This window comes from Manis javanica, chromosome 9 (assembly GCF_040802235.1).
Source record: "Manis javanica isolate MJ-LG chromosome 9, MJ_LKY, whole genome shotgun sequence".
Lineage (NCBI taxonomy): Eukaryota > Metazoa > Chordata > Mammalia > Pholidota > Manidae > Manis > Manis javanica.
In genome coordinates this window covers 76305136-76329183 of record NC_133164.1, presented here as the reverse complement: position 1 = coordinate 76329183, position 24048 = coordinate 76305136, and the positions used below count along the sequence as shown (strand labels likewise).

General features: G+C 43.2%; 1 long non-coding RNA gene across 1 annotated transcript; it reads left to right on the top strand.

Annotated features, from left to right (window-relative positions):
• Positions 1–278: 278 nt before the first annotated feature.
• LOC140843410 (uncharacterized) lies at positions 279–18215 on the top strand. Its single transcript, XR_012121146.1, has 3 exons — positions 279–444; positions 15828–16340; positions 17987–18215. It is a non-coding gene; the product is annotated as an uncharacterized lncRNA (long non-coding RNA).
• Positions 18216–24048: the final 5833 nt, after the last annotated feature.

The following is a 24048-nucleotide window of genomic DNA, read 5'->3' as shown; positions in this document are numbered from 1 at the left end:
CAACCCGTCCCCCTTCCCCCACTGGAAGCCTGTAACCCTGATGTGTTAGGCTAAGGCAGGGCAGCTGGCTGGGGAGGAAACCTTAGCTCGCTCTCCAAGTCAGCAAAATCCCGAGAGAACAAGGGCCCCAGAGTGAAGGTTAAACTATGGTTATGGGGATGGGGGGGTCAGGTTGGGAGGGTTGGGGTTGGGGTGGGGTGTTTCAGTGGGCACGGCTGAGAGGTTCCTAAGTTTGCAGGAGAGGCCTGAGTACTGGATAAGAACCTGGGAGCCTCTTCCTTTCAACATTTCCACAGAGAGGTACTCTGAGTCTGCTGTGTTTGGTTTCCACAGACACCATGATGATTGTATTTGACTTGCGAAATTTCCAGCTCCACAAAACCCCTTCGCTGTGCCCTTGGGAATGAGCAAAGCAGCAAGAAGACTTCCTCTGCACAGCACAGGGTGAGTGTGGCTGTTTACATAGCTTTACAAAAGCACTGAATTCAGGTACTTTAATTTCTCCAAACTTGCTCTTTTTCAAATTCTTTTCATTATTCTAGGTTTCATTGCCTTTTGAATTTTAGAATTAGCTTATCAATCTCAGCAATAAGTCTTCTGGGGTTTGGTGTAGAGTTGTGGGTATAACAGGAAAACCTTGGCATCTCTGCCTCTGTGCTGGATTTCTTTTGCTGCTTTAACCCTTGGGTTAAAATAAAAAAAAAAAGGAAAAGGATTTCTTTTCAACCTTGGAGCCCTGCACATGGGCTTATTAACCACCGAAAGGAATATTGCTTATAGTTTGAGATTTCTGCAAATAGCCCCTTACCCAAAGCTTGACTCCAGCAAGGAGACAGGGAAATATGTATGAAAATAAAGACTGCCCCGTCAGAGAGTTATAGGAACACCATGACCCAGACCTAGATCGACAAGAGTCAGCCAACCAAGGACATGGACCCTCTCATCTTTTGGACCCTCACTGGTGTCCAGATATCTGCAGCCTTCAGTCACCCCCGGATTTGCTCTCTCTTCTACTTCTACTTTTCCTACATAAAAGAAGCTTAAAATCAACCCTGACTTAAGATGGTGATTTAGGACATTAGTGTGCCATCCTCTTGGTCTGCTGGTTTTCTGAATAAAGCTGCTTTCCTTGATGCAACACCTTGTCTCTTTTTTTACTGGCATGTTGTGCAGTGAGTGGCATACCTGGGGAATCCATGTATTAATGAGAATTGATGCCTTCAGAAAATTGCATCTTTCAATTCATAATTACAGTCTGTACATTTATCTAGGTCTTATTTAATCAACAATTTTATAGATTTCAGGTGAGTAGTTTTTACTACATCTATTACTAAGAACTTTTTGATACTATTATAAATAGAATCTTTTAAATTTCTTTAAATTTTTTATCAATAGTACATAGAAATAGAATTGGCTTTCGTATATTGAGCCTACATCTTGAAACCTGATAAATTCCCTTATTTTAGTAGCTTATTAAAAATAGATTCCTTAGGATTTCTCTGTGCACAAAATCATATTGCCTGCAACCAAAAACAGTTTACTTCTTCCTCCCCAATCTGTGTGTCTTCGCCCCTTTGCTCATTACAGTAACTAGAAACTCAAGTGTGTTGTTGAGTAGAAATGCTTAGAATAGGCGTCTTTGCCTTATTCTTGATCACAGCAACAAAGCACACCGTATCACACTACACAGGCCATCAGCCAAAGAGTGGTTGCTTTGTTTTCTAGATACTCTTCAATAGTTGAGGAAATTTCTTTTGCTTAGTGCGCTGAGATTTTTTTTTTAATCATGAAAGGATGTTGAACATTTTCAGTTTTCCCCTGCATCTATTGAGGTGATCATAAATTTTTCATCATTTACTATTTAACATGGTGAATTATAGTGATATATTTTCCGATGTTAAGTCAATTTTGTATTTTGGGTCAGAACCCTCCTGACTATGATGGATTTTTTTTAAGTATACTGTTGAATTGTATTTACTAATATTTTGTTAAGAATTTCTGTCTGTGCTCATGAGGGATATCTTTCTTTAATCTTCTTTCTTTGCAATGTTTTTGATGATTTGGGGATCAGATAATACTGGCCTTATCAGTGAGTTGAGAGGTATTCCTTCCTCCTCTATTTTCCAAAAGAGTTTTTGTAAGGATTTGGTATTTCTCCTTAAATTTTTGCCAAAACTCATCAGTGAATCCATCTGTCCTGGAGTTTTCTTTGTGGTAGAGTTTTCAAGTATGAATTCAATTCTTTAATTAGCATAGGGCTATTTCATTTTTTTAAATTTCATTTCGAGTCAGTTTTTGCAATATATGCATTGATGGGATTTTTCCAGTTTATTTAAGTTGTAAAATTTATTGATCTATATTTGTTCCCAATGTTTATAACCTTTTTAGCCCTTTAATGTCTGTAAAATCTGGAGTGATGTCTCTCAGCTTTTGGTCGTTCTTTTTTTTTTCCTTCTTTTTGGTAGGAGAGCCAGGAAGAGGCTTTTATTGAGAGAGACAGTGAGAGCACAGAGCTCCTAGCTCACGCCAGGAGAGGACAAAAGAGTTCCTTTCTTTGTTTTTTTTAAAAAACCATTTTCTATTTCATTGTTTTCTGTTCTTAACATTATTACTCCTTTCCTTACATTTTCCATTTTTTAAAAGATGGAAGCACTGATTGTAAATTTTACCGCTTTCTTATTTTCTGATTGGGGACATTAAAGTTGTCCTCAAAGTGCCATAAATTTATCCCACAAATTTTGACATGTGTTGGCATTTATATTTAGTTCCAATTATTTTCCAATTTACCTTGTGATTTCCTCTTTGATTTTGTAGTTATTTGGGAGATTTTTCAGATATATTTCAATTTTTAATTTCTTATTTAATCATTTTGTGATCATAAAACATACTCTGTATGCTTTAATTTAATCCAAATTTTTCAGTCTTGTTTTATGACTTGATACACAGTCTATCTTGCTGAATGTTCTGTGGGAAAGTAGGTGTGTTTTGTTGTTGCATGGAATGTTTTCTACTTATCAGGTTGAGATGGTTTGTGAGTGTTGTTTAGTTCTTCTATATCCTTATTGATGCGGTTTTTCTCCCTACTTATTCTTTCAGTTACCGAGAGGGGAATATTAAAATATCCAACAAGTTATTCAAAATTTGTTGATAACTTGTTGATTTATTTCTCCTATCAGTTTGTCAGCATCTGTTTCATGTGTCTTGGAGCTATGATATTATATGTATGTGTATGTTTATATGTAATGGTGATGTACTGCTCTACCAACCCTTTAATCATTATGTGATATGTGTTTCTGGCAATTCTTGTTTTCTTATTGTCTATTATGTCTGACAGTAATATAACCATTTCAGCTTTCTTATGTTAACTGTGTGGTATATATTTTTGTAGGTGAATCTTATTCAATACCCTTGCTAGGTTCTATTATTAGTTTTATTGGGTGTGTGTAGATTCTCTTGGATTTTCTAAGTAGACAATCATACCAATAAGGACAGTATTCTTTAAAAAATATATTTTTTGTAGTGCAGGTCTGCCAAAACCAAATTCTCTGTTTTTAATCTCTGAACATTTAAAAATTTCTCCTTTTATTGTCTTACTGTTGTTCTCTCTAGGGTATGTGGTACAAGATTAGAATCACTAATAATGGGTGTTGTTGTCTTGTTCATGACTTCAATAAGAATTTTCTAAGTTTTACTATTATATTTGTTACTTTTACCCTGTTAAGGGGATTCCTTTTTGTTCCTAATTTACTAGAAGATCCTTATAAATGGTGAATCAATATTGAATTTTATCAAATGCTTATTGTCTGCATATATTATGATGATTTTATGGGGATGTACCATAATCACAATACACTTAATCATAATATGCTATATATGTAGTACTGAAGTTGATTCTTTATTTTTGTGTGTTTATTATAAGTGGTATTGCATGATTTTGTTTTCTTAAACTGCATTTGTAGTTACAAAAAGATTATATTAGCCTTATGACATTATTTACAGAGTTTACCTTTTTTTTCTTGTTCTTAAAATGTTCTGTATAAAATAGGAATTATCTGGTCTTTGAAAATTTGGCAAGACTCATTTGTCTTGAAATTGGTATGTTTCTTATATTTCCAGGGTAAAGATTGATTTTGGCTGTCAGATCAATGGTTATTGCTTATTTCTATTTTCTATTTCTTTTTGGGTTAAATTTTAAGTTTTCAAGTATATTAGCACATAATTGCATAGTATTTCTTGATGATTACTTTTTAAATTTATGCTTTGCCTTTCTTCTTTTTTTAAAATCAGCCTTGGTAGTGTTTTTGATTTGCTATTATTTCTTAAAAAAAGTCATACTTATAATGTTAAATTTTACTCTCTTGCATTTTTGCCTTTCTTTTCATGTATTTTCTCTCTCTATTAATTTTTATGCTTGAATTCCTTTAATCTCCATTCCATTTCTGTTTTCTTTTCTTTCTCAAACTGAATCCTTAATTCATTTATTTTCTGTCTCTTTGATTAGTGTACTTACATTCTATAAGTTTTGATATGTAGTAATTTTATTTTGATGAATTTAAAATTTTTGCATTTTATATTTTAAACTCAGTGGTTGTTCTTGTCTTGTTCACGACTTCAATAAGAATTTTCTAAGAAATTTATATTTTTCTTAATGTAACTGAAGAATTTTTGGTAAGTCATTTGTAATTTAATTTAGTATTAGTTTAAGAGCAAATTAGTTGAGATAGCTTAGATCACGCTGCCATAATAAATATCCCAAATCCCTATGGTTTAAAACAATAAAAATTTCTATCTTACCTATACTATATGACCATCAAAATTTGGCAGGTAGCATCTGCTCATCATAGTTTCTCAGACACAATAGGCTGGTGGAATAGCCACCATATCAAATGTTCCCAGTTGCAATGTGGCAGGTTAAGGGAGAGAGGATGAGAGAAAGCTCCAAAAGATCCTGGGTAGTTAATGCTCCAGGCTAGAAGTGACACATTTCCCTTCTGCTCACAACTCATTGTCCAGCACTCATCACGTAGTCACACCCATTCACTAGGGGGCAGAGGTAGGAAATGCCATCCTACAATGTGCCTGGAAGACAGCAGACCTTTGCTTATTAAGCAACACAGTATGATAACAACTGCTAGCAATTTGTTGATTCCATTTTGCTCAACCTAGTCAACTTCTGTAAAAGTTCCACATCTCCTTAGAGAGTTTATGTATTCTCTGTCCGTAGAGGGTTGGGTTTTATAAATACCAGACACATTAAACTTCTGAGCTGATTTGTTCAAATTGTATTTTTATTCAGCTGGATCTATGAGATTATATGCAAGAGCTATAATATCTTCATATTATAATCTGTTAAAATATAGCTTTGACTGGTTTTGTCAATTTCTTTTTGCAATTATTTTTATATATGTTGAAGGTGACATGGTTAGGTCCAAATTTTATTGCTGTGTATTTTTGCTCTGTATCCCATCTCTACTCAAAATAATAAAAAGCTATTGATCAAGTGGGTTTATAATTTTCCTATACCTGGCCATCTTCACTAACTGACAGGACTTGGCACTAGCAGTTATTCATAGTGTACATGCTTTTATTTTATCTTTACAGTATCTTGTAAGCCCATTGCCATGTTACTCCTGAGTACATGGATCCCATAATAGAACCTCAAAGTCCATGCTCTTTCCTTGGCCCATGCTGTTCTCCAAAATGGCAAGCCCACATCTGAGGCCAAAACAAACATGAAGACACATCTTCCCCAGGAGGTGTTTTGATGGATCTCTGTGGTGCAAATACTTGTGCTAGAAATTAGCAGCTCAAGCTCTGTCTCTTGCCCTGCTACAAGATTGAAGGCTAACTACTGGCTTTTTATTTGTCTGTGTACCATTAGCACCTAGCACATTGTGAAGCTTGGCAACACCAGGATGATGAGGGGGAAAGGAATATGAGCTGTTCAGTGGACCAGTTTTCCTACATTGTAAAACCCTCTTCCTTGTAATTCTACCCCTGAAATGTGTATTCCTTTTTCAAAGTTCATGTCCTAGGTCATTCTCCTGAGGGGTCCCACATAGCAGTCCTGAGTCTGAGGATTCATATTCATACCTCTTCCTCATGAATCTTTTGGGACAATCCCCTTTGGTGTCCCTATGGGGCCTGCCTGGCTCCAGCGTGTTCTCTTGGCCAAACCTCAACTTTGGGAGACAACCTCATGGCACCAGTAGGCTCCCCAGGTGACTGCATTCTGCAAGATAGGCTTGCAGTATATCGACTTACACCAGTATATTGACTTATATCAGAGGTGTTTTCTCCATTTTTCTGGCTCCCTCTCCCCCCATTATTCTTTTCTTTTTATGTTTTCTGGGTTTCTTGTCTCAAGTGCAGGAAAAAAGCTGCTTTCTATTAACTGGCATGGGCTAATGGCACTGCTGTACAATGTGAGACACAGTCATCTGCAAGGTTCATTTCTCTGCCTGGCATCAGTCTGGGTGCCACGCAGCAGCATAATTCATAATTTAATACTGGTGTGCAGTTCCCCGATTCATCATTAGTATCTTAGGATGGTCTGGCCCATGAGCCTCTGCGTATATGCTGGCAGCCTCAGAGGTCAGGCTCTGGGCAGCCCCTCTGGGCTGGAGAGGGGTGCATATGCTGCACAGAGCAGCCAAGCTGAGCCCTCAGCAAGCCAAGGGCACCAGGAGTCAAGGGAGGTTACCCCTTTCCACAGCTCAGTTTGCCTGTTTTGCACAGTCTTCATATGTGGAGATATAACAACATTCGTGGATGTAAAATTTTCCTAGAAAGAATCTTGTTGTAATTGAGATTGTACCAAAAATAAAAAAAGATGAATGCATTATGAAAAATAGCTAGTCGATGAAAACCAGTTTTATTTAGAAAGATTTTAGATGTCTGTATTTCCACATTTGGAAATATATGTGCTTATGATTTGGCTTTGTTTTAGGCTTGGTAAAAAGCCATCATGGGCTCCAGGTTTTGTCTATTTAATTGAATCATGCAGACAAATCAGGGCAGGGCTTGGAGATGGAAGCACTATGCTCTAGCTATCACCCATCGGCAATGTCCTTCCCTGGTGACTCCAGTGTCCTCTGCTCTTACCCTTTCATTTTTCCCCCTCATTTGCCACCCATATATCAAAACGACCTCTCAGGGATGAACCACCCCTTGGCATAACTTCAAGACAATGTGTTACTTCCTGGTGGTGGTTGCAGTTAGGTATCCTCTCTAGCTAAAGATAAAAAGTACATATTTTTTTTCAAAATCATTTCTAGTACAATTCGGTGGGAGGGGAGTGATTTCATGTGACATGTGAGAGCCTTCTTGGCATTACTGAACCCATAGTGTGTGTGACTCATTGCCTTTTTCAATTAGCTTAAAGGCCAAGTCTGGGGCCACCAGTTATGCCTCATTTATTATCATTTATTAATGAGGCTGATCAGACATTTCCAATTATTGGCTACTTGGATCTAAGCCTAGAGACTTCCCTTTCAGTCATCATTTTTATAAGGCTGCAGAAATTCTTCACCTTTCTCAATAAAGTTGATCTACTTATCCCATTAGACATTTGACTAACACCTGAGAAAGTACAAATGATTAGGAAGTGAATCAAATAAATGGTTATACACCTTCCATTTCTGGAGCCATTGCCTTAGACAACCTTTTCATGAGGGTGGTGAGGACAAAATTTTGGATCCAGGCAGGGTAGGTGGCCAGCTTGGCTGGAAGGAAGGCAGAACCGACATTTGTTGAGCATCTTCCACATGGTATCATGATACCTTAGATCTGCAGGTAATCTGGCAAAGATCCCCTGGAGAGCAGCAAGAAAAGGGAGTGTCTTCAAAACTGACTAATGTCAGAATCACCTGGAAAGGTTTAAATACATACAGATTCTTAGATGGATAAGGAAAATATTCAGCAGAGCCGTCAAGGTCAGTGGACCGCTTTTCTCTCCTTCCTCCGGGCTCTTCGTTGGCAAAGTCAACAGAGCACTCCCAGCCCCCCTCCCCTCACTCCTTGGGGCACTTCTTTCATCCTGCTTGCTGTGCACGCAGAAATGCCACAAATCAAAGTATAAATTGCTCCGCATGTTTGTTCTCAGGGCTCTGAACTTTAGAGATTAGTCTCCTCTGAGCCCACAGGTGTAAAATAAACCTCAACCCTCCAAGACTGATGAGTGCTGCTTGGTTCTTCCATCAGCGATCCAGTCCAGGTTTCAAGTTTTCCATAACATTTGGTTCCCTGACTGGGAAACCCAACTGCCCTGGCCCATTGTTGTCACCGGTTTGGGGCAATGGCAGGGCAGTGATGGAACGGGCGATCACAGTGGAGAAGGCACGCCCTGCCTGATCTTTTGGCAGTCTCTTTCCCAGTTGCCCCTGGCCAGCCCCTCTCTGCTGTTCCTTCTGGACTCAAGGAGGCTTGGCAGGTGAGGACCTGGTTCCAATGTCAGATTATGGTAAGGTCCCAGGGCTCCTGACCTAGACAGTTCCCACCTGGTGGGGTGGAAGTGGAGCCTGATCACCTCCCAGAGACTTCTTGGAAGTCCCATAGGTAGGGATTCCCAGGGAGGTAATGTTTAAACTCTGGTCTGAGTGTGTGAGTGAGTGTGCAGTCCAGATAAAGCCTGAATCTGCACTGAATCTGTGATTCCATGGCCTGCACTATGGAATCTGAGTGCACTCTTTGCCTTATTTGCAGTCAGCCGCCATGACATAATGGTGACTCACCTTCGGTTGACCTGGCCCAGGACTTACACAGTTGCTCCTTAGTCAAGGCCGACCAAATTCTCTGCAAAGAGAGTGAATGAACGGGCATCTGATTGGTCCCCTCTCTGAAGGGGGGACCCCTTCCCTTGTCTTTTGTCATGGCACCATTACATGAATACATCATAGGGTCAGGGCACAGCAAACCCACATGTCTTGACACCATGATCAAAAATTTCAAGAAGGGATTTTCGGGAGACTACAGAGTAAAATTAACTCCTGGCAGGTTGAAAACCCTGTGTGAATCTCAATGGCCCACCTTTAGTGTAGGGTGTCCTCCAGAAAGGACCCTAGATGTCTCAACAATCTGCCGAGTCTGGCGGGTCATCACTGGAGATCCAGGTCATCCTGATCAGTTTCCATATATTGACTCCTGGTTAGGAGATGCCCAGACCCTTCCCCCTTGGGTACGATTTGCTTGTAATAGGCAGGGACAAGATAGGGTCTTAGTCACCTCCACAAAGCAGCCCACAAAGGATCAACAGAAGCCTGAGCCTCTGCAAATTCTTGCTGGTGATCCAGAGGAAAGGCCGATATTGCCCCCATATTATGTCCCACCAAGGAAATCAGCCCCCTGGTCCCGGACATCCTGCTGCCATTAGCCTCCCTGCTATCTCCAGAACCAGCAGACCTATTCTCCCTGGACTAGCAGCCAGATTGCACCCTCAGCCAGGAGCAGGCGCCCTTCAGATGCCAGGAGATGCAGGAGCCTGAGAGGCGTGATGAAGACAGGACCATCAGCCTGGCCGGTCCATGCTTTGCTATCAACCCTTCTCCACGACTGACCTCCTCCATTGGAAACACAACACTCCATCATACTCGGAGAAGCCACAAGCCCTGGTTGATCTCATGGACTCCCTCTTCCAAACCCATTGGCTGACCTGGGAGACTGTCAACAGCTTCTCTGCACCCTGTTCAACATGGAACAGAGGAGGTGGTTTATAAGAGTGGCTTGCCAATACCTGGAAGAACACACACCAGCAGGGGTCCTTAACTGGGGTGCGTGGACTAAAATCACTGTCCCCGAGGAGCTCCCTGAGTGGAACTTCACCACCCCTGAGGGACAGCACCAGCTCCACTGAGGACGTCCTCCTCCAGGGGATCAAAGCCAGGTCCAAAAAGCCTATGAACATGAAGTAACTCAACAACCAGGAGAGTCTCCTGGGGACTATTATGAAAGACTGTGTGAAGCTTATCGCATCTACACCCCCTTCAATCCTGAGTCACCAGAGAGCCAATAAATGGTCAACACCTCATTCATAGCTGAAGCCACCCCAGACATCAGACAAAAGCTCCAATAACTTGAAGGCTTTGCTGGGATGCATATCCCTCAGCTGGTTGAAACTGCCAATAAAGTATATCTAAACAGAGAAGTTCAGACCGAGAGGTTGAAAAAGGAATGAAGAACAAGGCCAGCCTCTTGGCAGCTACCCTAAAATAAGGAGATGACCAAAAGGCAGAGAAAAGCCAGCCATCAAAAGGGGGAAAGCCTAGGACACCCCTAGTGGGCTTACTGTAAAGAGAAGAGGCATTAGAAGAACGAATGCCCCAACCAAGGCAAAGCCCCAAAGCCCAGTCGCTGCCAGGAGGAGCCCCACGGGGAAAGGCTCACTGGCCTGGCAGGAATAGACTCAGACTGACAAGGACTGGGCTCTCTCACACTCAGCCCCCATGAGCCCTCAGTCAGAATGAATGTGGGGGGCCAAAACATGACTTTTATGGTTGAGACAGGGGCAGAACACTCTGTGGTCATCCTCCTTGTAGCCCCCTTCAGTGGAAGGATTGCAACTATTCTCAGAGCCACTGGGACAAAGGCAGTCCCACAACACTTCTGCCAAGCCCGTCAATGTGAACTTGGAGGCCATAAGGTCCATATGAATTTCTCTACCTGTCTGAAATGCCCCATTCCCCTCCTTGGCCAAGGCATACTCTCAAAGCTCAGAGTTCAAATAACTTTTGAACCTACTGGACGCACCAGCCTTAAATTATATTCAGGCCAAGAAGAGTCAGGGTCCCTATACTGGCAATAATGGCACCCAGGGAAGAGGAGTGGAGGCTATTCTGTGCCCAGACCCTCTCAAGTAGCCCACCTGAATTCAGAGCTGCCTTCCCCTCAGTATGGGCTGAAGACAACCCACCTGGAATTGCCCATAATCAAGCCCCTGTTACTGTAGAATTGGCTCCAGAGGCCCAGCCACAGAGACAGCGGCAGTACCCCCTCTTACAAGAGGCGAGAGCAGGCATCCAGGAACACCTGGTCAGACTCTAAGAGGCAGGCATTCTAACCGAGTGTCAGTCGCCCTGGAAAACCTTGCTTCTACCAGTCAAAAAGCCAAGAGGAGGGTACTGGCTGGTTCAGGATCTGTGAGCCATAAACAAAATGACTGTTTCTTTACACCCAGTGGTCTCAAATCATACACCCTCCTCAGCCAGGTGCCGGGGTCTGCCAAATGGTTCACTTGCCTAGACTTAAAGGATGCCTTTTTCTGTCTCTGGCTGGTCCCCCCAGAGCCAACTCGTGTTTGCCTTCAAATGGACTGAACCAGATACAGGGTGGCAGATGCAGTTAACATGGATGCAGCTTCCACAAGGGCTCAAGAACTCACCCACTGTCTTTGGAAAGGCACTGGCTGCAGATCTTGCCAGCTTTCTGAGAGAAGCCATGCTCTGCACCCTCCTCCAGTATATAGATGACCTCCTCCTTGCCAGTGACACCCAAGAAAACTGTGCAGAAGGCACAAAGGCCTTCCTGCAACTCCTGTCAGACTCAGGATACTGAGCTTCATGGAAAAAGGCACAAATCTGCCAGCAGCAAGTCCGGTTCTTGGGTTTCCTCCTCACCCAGGGAAAGAGGCACTAGGGCCAGAGAGGAAAAAGGTCATCACCTCCTTACTCCAGCCCCAGACAAAGAAGGGCCCACAAGAGTTCCTGGGGGCTGCCGGGTTCTGCCAAATCTGGATTCCCAGATTTTCAGCAATGGCAAGACCCCTCCATAGCCTCCTGGGGGTGCCAGACCAAGAGCCCCCTATCTGGACAGAGGAAGCAAAAGCTACCTTTTTAGAAATAAAGGCTGCTTTAGGACAGGCACCAGCCCCAGGCCTGCCAGATATAAAAAAAACTTTTGTACATGAAAAGGAAAAAGTGGCCCTTGAGGTTCTCATAACAGACTGTTAGGACCTGGCAGCGACAGGTTGCATACTTGTCAAAGAGACTAGATCCGGTTGCGGCAGGACTGCCACCCTGCCTCAGAGTGCTGGCAGCCACAGTTCTACTCATTAAAGAAGCAGATAAACTTACCCTGCAAGAAAAACTAAATGCCAGGGTCCGCCATGCTGTTGTGTCCCTCACGAGTACACAGAGACACCGCTTCCTCTCCAACTCTTGGCTGGTGCAATACTAAGGGCTCCTCTGTGAAAACCCATGGGTCGCTCTTGAAACAGTATGGACACTGAATCAAGCAACTTTCATTCCCACCGAAGAGGAGAAACCAGATCATGCATGCTCTGAAGTAACTGATGAAGTTTACACAAGTTGTCCAGATTTGCAGGATCAAGCAATACAAAATGCAAAACTCACACTATTCAGTGATGACAGCAGTTAACTACAAGAGAGTATCTGGAGAGCAGGTTATGCAGTAACTACTGCCACTGAGGTCTTAGAAGCAAAAGCCCTGCTGGCTAGATGGTCAGCATAATGGGCTGAACTGCACGCCTTGATTCGAGCCCTCATCATCAGTGAGAGCAAGCAAGCCAATGTCTACACTGACTCCCAATATGCCTTCGCCACTGTACACATACATGGGCAATCTACAAAGAGGTCTCATCACTGCAGCAGGAAAAGCAATCAAGTACAAGGAAAAAATACTTAAACTCCTCGAGGCTGTCTGGCTCCCAAAACAAGTAGCAATTCTGTACTGAGAAGGACACCAAAAGGAAACAACCCTATAACACAGGGGAATTGGCTGGCAGATGAAGCAGCTAAAGCAGCAGCCAGTAAAGAAACAAGTAAATCTCCTTCCCTCACCATGGCCCTAACACTCCCAGTGGAGGCCCCTCTACACAAGTATACTGAAAAAGAAACAGACTGGGTCATGGCTGAAGGAGCTACCATAACTGAAAAAAAGTAGTAGATGCTACCTGACAGAAGCATCTTTGTCCCAACTGCAACCAAAAGACATCTAGTCAGCAAATACCATCAGCTCACCACCTAGAAAAAACTGCACTGGAAGCCCTTCTCAAAAAGCAATACTACATCAGCCAGTTGCCAGCATTATGCCAAGCAATAAATGCGCAGTGCGTGGCTTTCACCAGAAATAACGCTCTATCTGCACCACAAATCCCTTCAAGTATCCAAAGGGCAGGTGTTGCCCCCTTTGAAAACCTTGAGACTGACTTCACAGATGTCCAGCCAAGCAGAGAACTCAGATAACTTCCTAATGATAGCCTTCCCAACCAGGGCAGAACAAAGCTAGGAAGTAGCCAAAGCCCTCCTGAGAGAAATTGTGCCCTGGTTTGGAATACCATCTACAATTCAGTGACAGTGGACCTATGTTTGTAGCAGATGCAGTACAGATCTTAACTAAATCTCTCAACATTACCTGGAAACTCCACACTGCATACAGGCCACAGAGTTCAGGGAAAGTTGAGTGAATGAATCGCATCCTCAAGGGAACCCTAGCTAAGTTCTGTCAAGAAACTGGCCTCCCATGGCTGGACCTACTGCCCCTGGCCCTCCTGCGTGCTCGCTACACATCTGGAACTCAAGGCTTTTCCCCCTTTGAATTAGTACATAGATGCCCCCCTCCCCCAACCCCATGTCTAGGAAGCCTTCCAGGGAACCTACACCAAATAGAAGATAAGCAAGTAAGGGAACAGCTCCAAGCCTTAGGAGCCACCCTAAATAAGCTACAACAATATACCATAAAAAGAGCCCTGATCTCCTTAGGAACCCCAGGACATTCCTTCCAAGTTGAAGACTCAGTCCGAGTCAAAGATTAGAAAAGGAACCCCTCAAACCTCAGTGGACTGGCCCCCGTGTTGTTGTTCTAACCACTCCTACTGCCCTTAAAGTTGCAGGCATCACTCCTTGGGTCCACCATTCCAGAGTGAAAAAGGCTCATAATCTGGACCAGTGGAAGGCCCAGCCAGACCTCCCGAATCCTCTCCGCCTCTGCATCTGAAGATTGCCCTCTGACTAATAAATACCTGCGCGCTGTAGATCCTGACCCTTGCTGGAGTGGAATTTCTCATCCTAGGCATTGGACTCTCTGCCGCTGCCTCCTCTGTCTGGACTGTTCCTCAAAAATTGCCCTTTCTATTGTCTATTGAGTAATTGTAGGTTGTTTTGCTGTGCTTACCTGGCTCTCCTAGCTGAACCGAAGTCTCAGCCTGCATTTCCAAAGTACCTCTATCAAGTTAACTGTACAAAAGTTATGAAGTGCATAGTCATCACCCAAGGAAGCTACCCTCAGTGGCCCTCCACCCTTACCACCTGTCCTTTCACACTCAAATAAGCCAGCCTGAGTGTAATGCTCAGCTGCATAAGAATAAATTAAGACTGAGAAAAGCTGGGTATTTTTTTATTAAGCACAAGCTTATCAAGAATCTGAAAGACTCACTTCAACTTTACACACAAGGCCCATTACAGACAAATGCATAAAAACATAATATGTGTTCTTCACAAAGTACTCAGGACTTTGATTAAAAGTCACAAAGAAAAAAATCCTAGCTCAAAGCAGTTAAAAATATAAAAAGAAGCCATTATGGCCCTATCAAAAATATGATGTCCTCTGAAATGAAGTGTTTAAAGGGGCATCAGAGGGGGAAGTGATGAGGAAATTATTCAGCACAGCCGTCAGGTCAGCAGACTGCTTTTTCTCACTCCTCAGGGCTCTTCGTTGGCAAAGTTAGCAGAGCACTCCCAGCCCCCCTCCCCTCACTCCTTGGGGCTCCTCTTTCACCCTGCTTGCTGCACATTCCTAAATGCCACAAATCAAAGTATAAATTGCTCCTCTTGCTTGTTCTTAGGGCTCAGAACTTTAGAGATTAGGCTCCTCTGAGCCTGCAGGTGTAAAATAAACCTCAATCCCTCCAAGACCTCCGGGTGTTGCTTGGTTCTTCCATCAGCAATCCAGTCCAGGTTTTCAAGTTTTCTGTAATAGGACCCTGACTCCCTCAGTCAGTCTTTGGGAGAGTGTGAAGTTCAGAAACCTATACTTTTTAATAAGAGCTAGAGGTGGTTCTTTTAATTGGCCAGTTTTAAAGCCAGTCTTCAAATGTTAACAGCAAAACATGTTATGTTTCCTCGATTCTTGCCTTCTTGAAGGAAACAATTCAATCAGGAGAGAGACTTAGGATAGTTTTAAACAGCAGGAGTTTATTAAGCAAAGCATAAGTATACTCTCAAGAAGGGTAGAAAGTGGGCTGTCGGGAAACCAGAAATAACCTAGGGCTACGATGTTTTTTTTTTTTTTTTTTAAGATGGCAGGAAGACCTGCCCTGTGTCTTAGCTCGTTTGATTGACAGGTTGATTGACAGCTCTCGGCTATATAACTTTTCTTTCTTAGTGTGCAGGCACCTTACCCATAAGTATGTAAGCAAAGCCCACAGAGGGGCCAAAACTGCAATGCCAACTAGATTTAGATGTTATTTTAATGAGGTGGCATTACTTTCAGACAAGGTCTTCAGACCTTGTGCATGCCTTATAATCAGGAAAGCCCTGGTGGTCTTGGGCCTCTTTACAGTCTACGTATGTGTCCCTGATTGTCTGGGTCTCCTGATAAGCTAGGCATCCTTGACTGTGAAACTGGAAACTAAGGAGGGCTTGGGGCTTGGCCAGGGAGAGTCTTCATGGATGGACTGGCCGTTTTCTCCTGCTTACATCTAACAGCTTACTCTAACACAAACACAGATCCATGACCAGTACTTCAGATTTAGCTGGGACTCTGATGAAAAGAGAAATTTCTGGGCCCTAGATCTATATGATTTGGTAGTTTAGTTTTGTAGGGTTCTGGAATCCACAGTTTCTCAAGGTTTGTTCTCTGCTGATTCTCATCATCAGGCAGGTAGGGAACCTCCCGGATGGAGAGCAGAAGACTGAAAGCCCTGGAGGAGGCAGGTGCTGTAAGCAGTAAGAAGAGCCCCACCACATGGGGCAGGGCCCCGGGACGAGGAGGAGACTCGACCAGATGGGTATTGGCTCGACTTCGTGGCTGAGAGTCTGACTCTCTGAGGTCCTCAACATGACTAAAGGAGTATTATTAACAAATGCAAGGCAGGGAAGATGAAGAGGATTTTGGAGCGGAAGATCATGGTTTTAGTTTTGGGCATACTGAACTTGTGGTCATGGACTACTAACAGAACCTCCTGAACAGCTGAGAAAAGCAGGACTGACAGTAAGAAAGAAGTCACAGTAGATATCCAGAGCTGCCTACCTGTGGGGACATTAAATCTATGGGCATGGGTAACAGCCACTGATAGTGACATTCGTCATCCACAAAGCCAGCTTGGCATGTGAGACAGAACCATCAGAAGAAAGATGGGTCCTTAGAGGAGCCTTTGGTGCTGACCACAGGTACTTTTAAAATGGTGACTTCATGCCTCCCGTGCATGGGATCCATGGGGGGAATTCTGCCCCTGCTGGGGGATGCCTTGTCACCAGTGTGGGGCTTGGGCCCTTATGAGGAGGGGCTCATGGTTGATCCTCCACTGAGAGCCAGGCCCTTTACATGCCTCTGTGACCCCAAAACTCCTGGGCTATTCTGAGCTTCTTGGCTCATCTACAGTTAGGTTTGGAGATTTGGTGGAGTCCCCTTTACCCAAGGTGACAATGTCATTGATGTGCCTAGAGCTGGATGCCTCCTAAGTAATAAAAAGACATTTTAAAAAATATAACTCAACTGGGAAGGAGTGAGAAACTCTTTTAATTTAAGATAACACAGGAGATGTGGCAGTAAGATGGGAAGCCTCACAGTGGGGGAAGTCCTTATATTCTAGGGTTTCTGCCTGGAGGTCAGATCAGTGGAGGGCCTCTTGTCCCTCCTGCTTGAAAAACTGAAGCCTGCTTCCTCAGGCCTTACTTGATCCCACGCCTCTGTCTCAATAGCACCAGAAGGTGGACCTAGCAGAGGATGATGCCCCACATGCCACAGGGACGAACCAGACAGGGCCCTGGTGGGAGGTAAAGAACCTGCTCGACTACCTGGGTGGCTGTGGGGAGGGGCCCAGAGGGCAGAGGAGGTGCCTGGGATGCTCCCTGGGTGGGGGTGGACCACTTGGGGGCGGGGTCAGGTGTCGGAGGCTATGCCCCTGTACTGCTTGGATACAGGATGAGAATAGGCAGCCTCTCCAGATCTCAGCCACTCTGGGCCTCTCGACACAATCCATTGCCTGATGTGAAAAAGTGACTAAGTGCTCTTCCAGAGTCCATGCGTTTGCTAACAGGAGGCTGGGTTCCCGTGCCAAGCTCACTGGAATGAAGCTGCCAGATGGTGCTAGAGCACTTCTTGTAACTAATCCTGCTCTCCTAGAATTCCAGCTCCAGAACCCTGGCTCTGTTTGCCTGGCTGGGGACCCATTCACCAGCCCAGGTGCTGCTTCTTCACCAGCTCTTCCTGCCTGCTTTCCTGTGCATCGCACCGCTCTTGGGGTCAGCTGGCAATGGGAGGACATGGGTCCCTTGGAGCCTCTGGGTGAGGGTGGCCTTTTGGAAGCCCTTTCTCAGAGCGCAGCATGGACAGGCGGCAGGGAACAGGCGCCAGAGCTACTTCATGCCAGATGCAGTTTCCTTTCCTCTCACTGTGCCTTTCCTGATCTGGGACTAAATGTACTCAGTTTTTTCCTTTGCAAAAAGTTTTTACTAACAGTTAGTTTTAGCTCTGAATTGTTGCCTAACATCCACCAAGAAGGTAGCAACTTGTTCTGAGTCCTAAATTCTCTGGCTTGGCTCCAGGCCTGGCTAATAGCTGAGGAAGCCTGAGGGTCAGGGAGCTGTGTCTTGCCACGCCACCACCTAGTCTGTGTGACTCACCTGTAGAAATGTCAACATGTGGAAATAAATACTGAGAAAACAAACCCTGGGGAAAGTCTCTCTACAATCTATTAAAAAATGAAGCTCGATGGGTGGAGCCAGGATGGCGGCGTGAGTAGAGCAGTGGAAATCTCCTCCCAAAAACACATAGAGCTATGAAAATATAACAAAGAAAAATCTTCCTAAAATAGAGACCACAGGACACAGGACAACATCCAGACCACATCCACACCTGCAAGAACCCAGCGCCTTGCGAAGGGGGTAAGAAAGAAGCCACGGCCCAGCGGGACCCCAGCGCCCCTCCCCCCGGCTCCCGGCGGGTGGAAAAAAACCGGAGCAGTTTTTTTTTTGGTGAGTGCTTTTAGGAAGCCTTAAAGGGACAGGGACCCCGTTGCTAGGGAGGCAGGGTGGCAGGACTGGTGAGCGGGTGCCTGGGACTGGCGCCTGAGGACAAAGAATATTGCGCGCTTTTCCCTACGGGACCGGTGGGCGGGTGCCTGGGACCGGCGCCTGAGGACGGAGGAAATCACGCATTTTTCCCCTTTTTTTCTCTCTTTTTGGCGAGTGCTTTTTGGAAGCCTTAAAGGGACAGGGACCCCGGTGCTAGGGAGGCAGAGCAGCAGGACGGGTGAGCGGGTGCCTGGGACCGGCGCCTGAGGACAAAGAATATTGCGCGTTTTTTCCTGTGGGACCGGTGGGCGGGTGCTTTTTGGAAGCCTTGAAGGGACCGGAACCCTGGTGCTAGGGAGGCAGGGCAGCAGGACCAGGGAGCGGGTGCCTGGGACCGGCGCCTGAGGACAAAAACAAATCGCGTGTTTTTTCCTTTTTTTTTTTTTTTCTGTTCCCTCTCTCATTGTTGCTGTTGTTGTTTTGGTTTGGAGAGTGCTTTTTGGAAGTCTTAAAGGGGCAGGACAGGTCACTTAGACCAGAGGCAGGGAATCTGGGGATCTCTGGGCACTCTAACCCCCTGGGCAGCAGGGAGCACAGAGGCCCCTTATGGAGATAAATAGCCTCCTGGCCACTCCCCCTGCAACAGGGCTCCACCATTTTGGAGGAGCAGCACAAGCCAGGCCACACCCACAGTAACAGCGGGGATAAACCCCATAGCAACCAGGCAGGAAGCAGAAGCCTTGTCTGAGCATAGCTGCCCAGCACAAGCCACTAGAGGTCCCTATTCTCCCAGGAGAGGAAGGCCACAAACCAACAAGAAGGGAAGCTCTTCCAGCGGTCACCTGTACCAGCTCTGCAAACTATCTCTATCACCATGAAAAGGCAAAACTACAGGCAGACAGAGATCACAGAGACAACACCTGAGAAGGAGACAGACCTAACCAGTCCTCCTGAAAAAGAATTCAAAATAAAAATCATGAACATGCTGACAGAGATGCAGAGAAAAATGCAAGTGCAATGGGATGAGATGCAGAGAAAAATGCAAGAGCAATGGGATGAAGTCCGGAGGGAGATCACAGATGTCAGGAAGGAGATCACAGAAGTGAAACAATCCCTGGAAGGATTTATAAGCAGAATGGATAAGATGCAAGAGGCCATTGAAGGAATACAAACCAGAGAACAGGAACATATAGAAGCTGACATAGAGAGACATAAAAGGATCTCCAGGAATGAAACAACACTAAGAGAACTATGTGACAAAGCCAAAAGGAATAATATTCGTATTATAGGGATACCAGAAGAGGAAGAAAGAGGAAAAGGGATAGAAAGTCTCTTTGAAGAAATAATTGCTGAAAACTTCCCCAAACTGGGGGAGGAAATAATCAAACAGACCATGGAATTACACAGAACCCCCAACAGAAAGGATCCAAGGAGGACAACACCAAGACACATAGTAATTAAAATGGCAAGGATCAAGGACAAGGAAAGAGTTTTAAAGGCAGCTAGAGAGAAAAAGGTCACCTATAAAGGAAAACCCATCAGGCTAACATCAGACTTCTCGACAGAAACCCTACAGGCCAGAAGAGAATGGCATGACATACTTAATGCAATGAAACAGAGGGGCCTTGAACCAAGGGTACTGTATCCAGCACGTCTATCATTTAAATATGATGGCGGGATTAAACAATTCCCAGACAAGCAAAAGCTGAGGGAATTTGCTTCCCACAAACCACCTCTACAGGGCATCCTACAGGGACTGCTCTAGATGGCAGCACTCCTAAAAAGAGCACAGAACAAAACACACAACATATGAAGAATGGAGGAGGAGGAATAAGAAGGGAGAGAAGAAAAGACTCTCCAGACAGTGTATATAACAGCTCAATAAGTGAGCTAAGTTAGGCAGTAAGATATTAAAGAAGCTAACCTTGAACCTTTGGTAACCACGAATTTAAAGCCTGCAATGGCAATAAGTAAGTACATCTCTCAATAGTCACCCTAAATGTAAATGGACTTAATGCACCAATCAAAAGACACACAGTAATAAAATGGATAAAAAAGCAAGACCCATCTATATGCTGCTTACAAGAAACTCACCGCAAACCGAAAGACAAGCATAGACTAAAAGTCAAGGGATGGAAAAACATATTTCAAGCAAACAACAGTGAGAAGAAAGCAGGGGTTGCAGTACTAATATCAGACAAAATAGACTTCAAAACAAAGAAAGTAACAAGAGATAAAGAAGGATACTACATAATGATAAAGGGCTCAGTCCAACAAGAGGATATAACCATTCTAAATATATATGCACCCAACACAGAGGCACCAGCATATGTGAAACAAATACTAACAGAACTAAAGACGGAAATAGACTGCAATGCATTCATTTTAGGAGACTTCAACACACCGCTCACCCCAAAGGATAGATCCACCGGGCAGAAAATAAGTAAGGACACAAAGGCACTGAACAACACACTAGAACAGATGGACCTAATAGACATCTATAGAACTCTACATCCAAAAGCAACAGGATATACATTCTTCTCAAGGGCACATGGAACATTCTCCAGAATAGACCACATACTAGCTCACAAAAAGAGCCTCAGTAAATTCCAAAATATTGAAATTCTACCAACCAATTTTTCAGACCACAAAGGTATAAAAGTAGAAATAAATTCTACAAAGAAAACAAAAAAGCTCACAAACACATGGAGGCTTAACAACATGCTACTAAATAATCAATGGATCAATGAACAAATCAAAATAGAGATCAAGGAATATATAGAAACAAATGACAACAACAACACTAAGCCCCAACTTCTGTGGGACACAGTGAAAGCAGTCTTAAGAGGAAAGTATATAGCAATCCAGGCACACTTGAAGAAGGAAGAACAATCCCAAATGAATAGTCTAACATCACAATCATCAAAACTGGAAAAAGAAGAACAAATGAGGCCTAAAGTCAGCAGAAGGAGGGACATAATAAAGATCAGAGAAGAAATAAACAAAATTGAGAAGAATAAAACAATAGCAAAAATCAACGAAACCAAGAGCTGGTTCTTTGAGAAAATAAATAAAATAGATAAGCCTCTAGCACAACTTATTAAGAGAAAAAGAGAATCAACACAAATCAACATAATCAGAAATGAGAATGGAAAAATCACAACAGACTCCACAGAAATACAAAGAATTATTAAAGACTACTATGAAAACCTATATGCCAACAAGCTGGAAAACCTAGAAGAAATGGACAACTTCCTAGCAAAATACAACCTCCCAAGACTGACCAAGGAAGAAACACAAAAGTTAAACAAACCAATTACGAGCAAAGAAATTGAAACGGTAATCAAAAAACTACCCAAGAACAAAACCCCGGGGCCGGACGGATTTACCTCGGAATTTTATCAGACACACAGAGAAGACATAACACTCATTCTCCTTAAAGTGTTCCAAAAAATAGAAGAAGAGGGAATACTCCCAAACTCATTCTATGAAGCCAACATCACTCTAATAACAAAACCAGGCAAAGACCCCACCAAAAAAGAAAATTACAGACCAATATCCCTGATGAATGTAGATGCAAAAATACTCAAAATATTAGCAAACAGAATTCAACAGTATATCAAAAGGATCATACACCATGACCAAGTGGGATTCATCCCAGGGATGCAAGGATGGTACAACATTCGAAAATCCATCAACATCATCCACCACATCAACAAAAAGAAAGACAAAAACCACATGATCATCTCCATAGATGCTGAAAAAGCATTTGACAAAATTCAACATCCATTCATGATAAAAACTCTCAGCAAAATGGGAATAGAGGGCAAGTACCTCAACATAATAAAGGCCATATATGATAAACCCACAGCAAGCATTATACTGAACAGCGAGAAGCTGAAAGTATTTCCTCTGAGATCAGGAACCAGACAGGGATGCCCACTCTACCCACTGTTATTTAACATAGTACTGGAGGTCCTAGCCACGGCAATCAGACAAAACAAAGAAATACAAGGAATCCAGATTGGCAAAGAAGTTAAACTGTCACTATTTGCAGATGATATGATACTGTACATAAAAAACGCTGAAGACTCCACTCCAAAACTACTAGAACTGATATCGGAATACAGCAAAGTTGCAGGATACAAAATTAACACACAGAAATCTGTAGCTTTCCTATACACTGACAATGAATCAATAGAAAGAGAAATCAGGAAAACAATTCCATTCACCATTGCATCAAAAAGAATAAAATACCTAGGAATAAACCTAACCAAAGAAGTGAAAGACTTATACTCTGAAAACTACAAGTCACTCTTAAGAGAAATTAAAGGGGACACTAACAAATGGAAACTCATCCCATGCTCATGGCTAGGAAGAATTAATATCGTCAAAATGGCCATCCTGCCCAAAGCAATATACAGATTTGATGCAATCCCTCTCAAATTACCAGCAACATTCTTCAATGAATTGGAACAAATAATTCAAAAATTCATATGGAAACACCAAAGACCCCGAATAGCCAAAGCAATCCTGAAAAAGAAGAATAAAGTAGGGGGGATCTCACTCCCCAACTTCAAGCTCTACTACAAAGCCATAGTAATCAAGACAATTTGGTACTGGCACAAGAACAGAGCCACAGACCAGTGGAACAGATTAGAGACTCCAGAAATTAACCCAAACATGTATGGTCAATTAATATTTGATAAAGGAGCCATGGACATACAATGGCAAAATGACAGTCTCTTCAACAGATGGTGCTGGCAAAACTGGACAGCTACATGTAGGAGAATGAAACTGGACCATTGTCTAACCCCATATACAAAGGTAAACTCAAAATGGATCAAAGACCTGAATGTAAGTCATGAAACCATTAAACTCTTGGAAAAAAACATAGGCAAAATCCTCTTAGACATAAACATGAGTGACCTCTTCTTGAACATATCTCTCCAGGCAAGGAAAACAACAGCAAAAATGAGCAAGTGGGACTACATTAAGCTGAAAAGCTTCTGTACAGCGAAAGACACCATCAATAGAACAAAAAGGAACCCTACAGTATGGGAGAATATATTTGAAAATGACAGATCCGATAAAGGCTTGACGTCCAGAATATATAAAGAGCTCACATGCCTCAACAAACAAAAAACAAATAACCCAATTAAAAAATGGGCAGAGGAACTGAACAGACAGTTCTCTAAAAAAGAAATACAGAAAGCCAAGAGACACATGAAAAGATGCTCCACATTGCTAATTATCAGAGAAATCCAAATTAAAACTACAATGAGGTATCACCTCACACCAGTAAGGATAGCTGCCATCCAAAAGACAAACAACAACAAATGTTGGCGAGGCTGTAGAGAAAGGGGAACCCTCCTACACTGCTGGTGGGAATGTAAATTAGTTCAACCATTGTGGAAAGCAGTTTGGAGGTTCATCAAAATGCTCAAAACAGACCTACCATTTGACCCAGGAATTCCACTCCTAGGAATTTACCCTAAGAACGCAGCAATCAAGTTTGAGAAAGGCAGATGCACCCCTATGTTTATCGCAGCACTATTTACAATAGCTAAGAATTGGAAGCAACCTAAATGTCCATTGGTAGATGAATGGATAAAGAAGATGTGGTACATATACACAATGGAATACTACTCAGCCATAAGAAGTGGAAAAATCCAACCATTTGCAGCAATATGGATGGAGCTGGAGAGTATTATGCTCAGTGAAATAAGCCAAGCAGAGATAGAGAAATACCAAATGATTTCACTCATCTTAGGAGTATAAGAACAAAGGAAAAACTGAAGGAACAAAACAGCAGCGGAATTACAGAACCCAAAAATGGACTAACAGGTACCAAAGGGAAAGG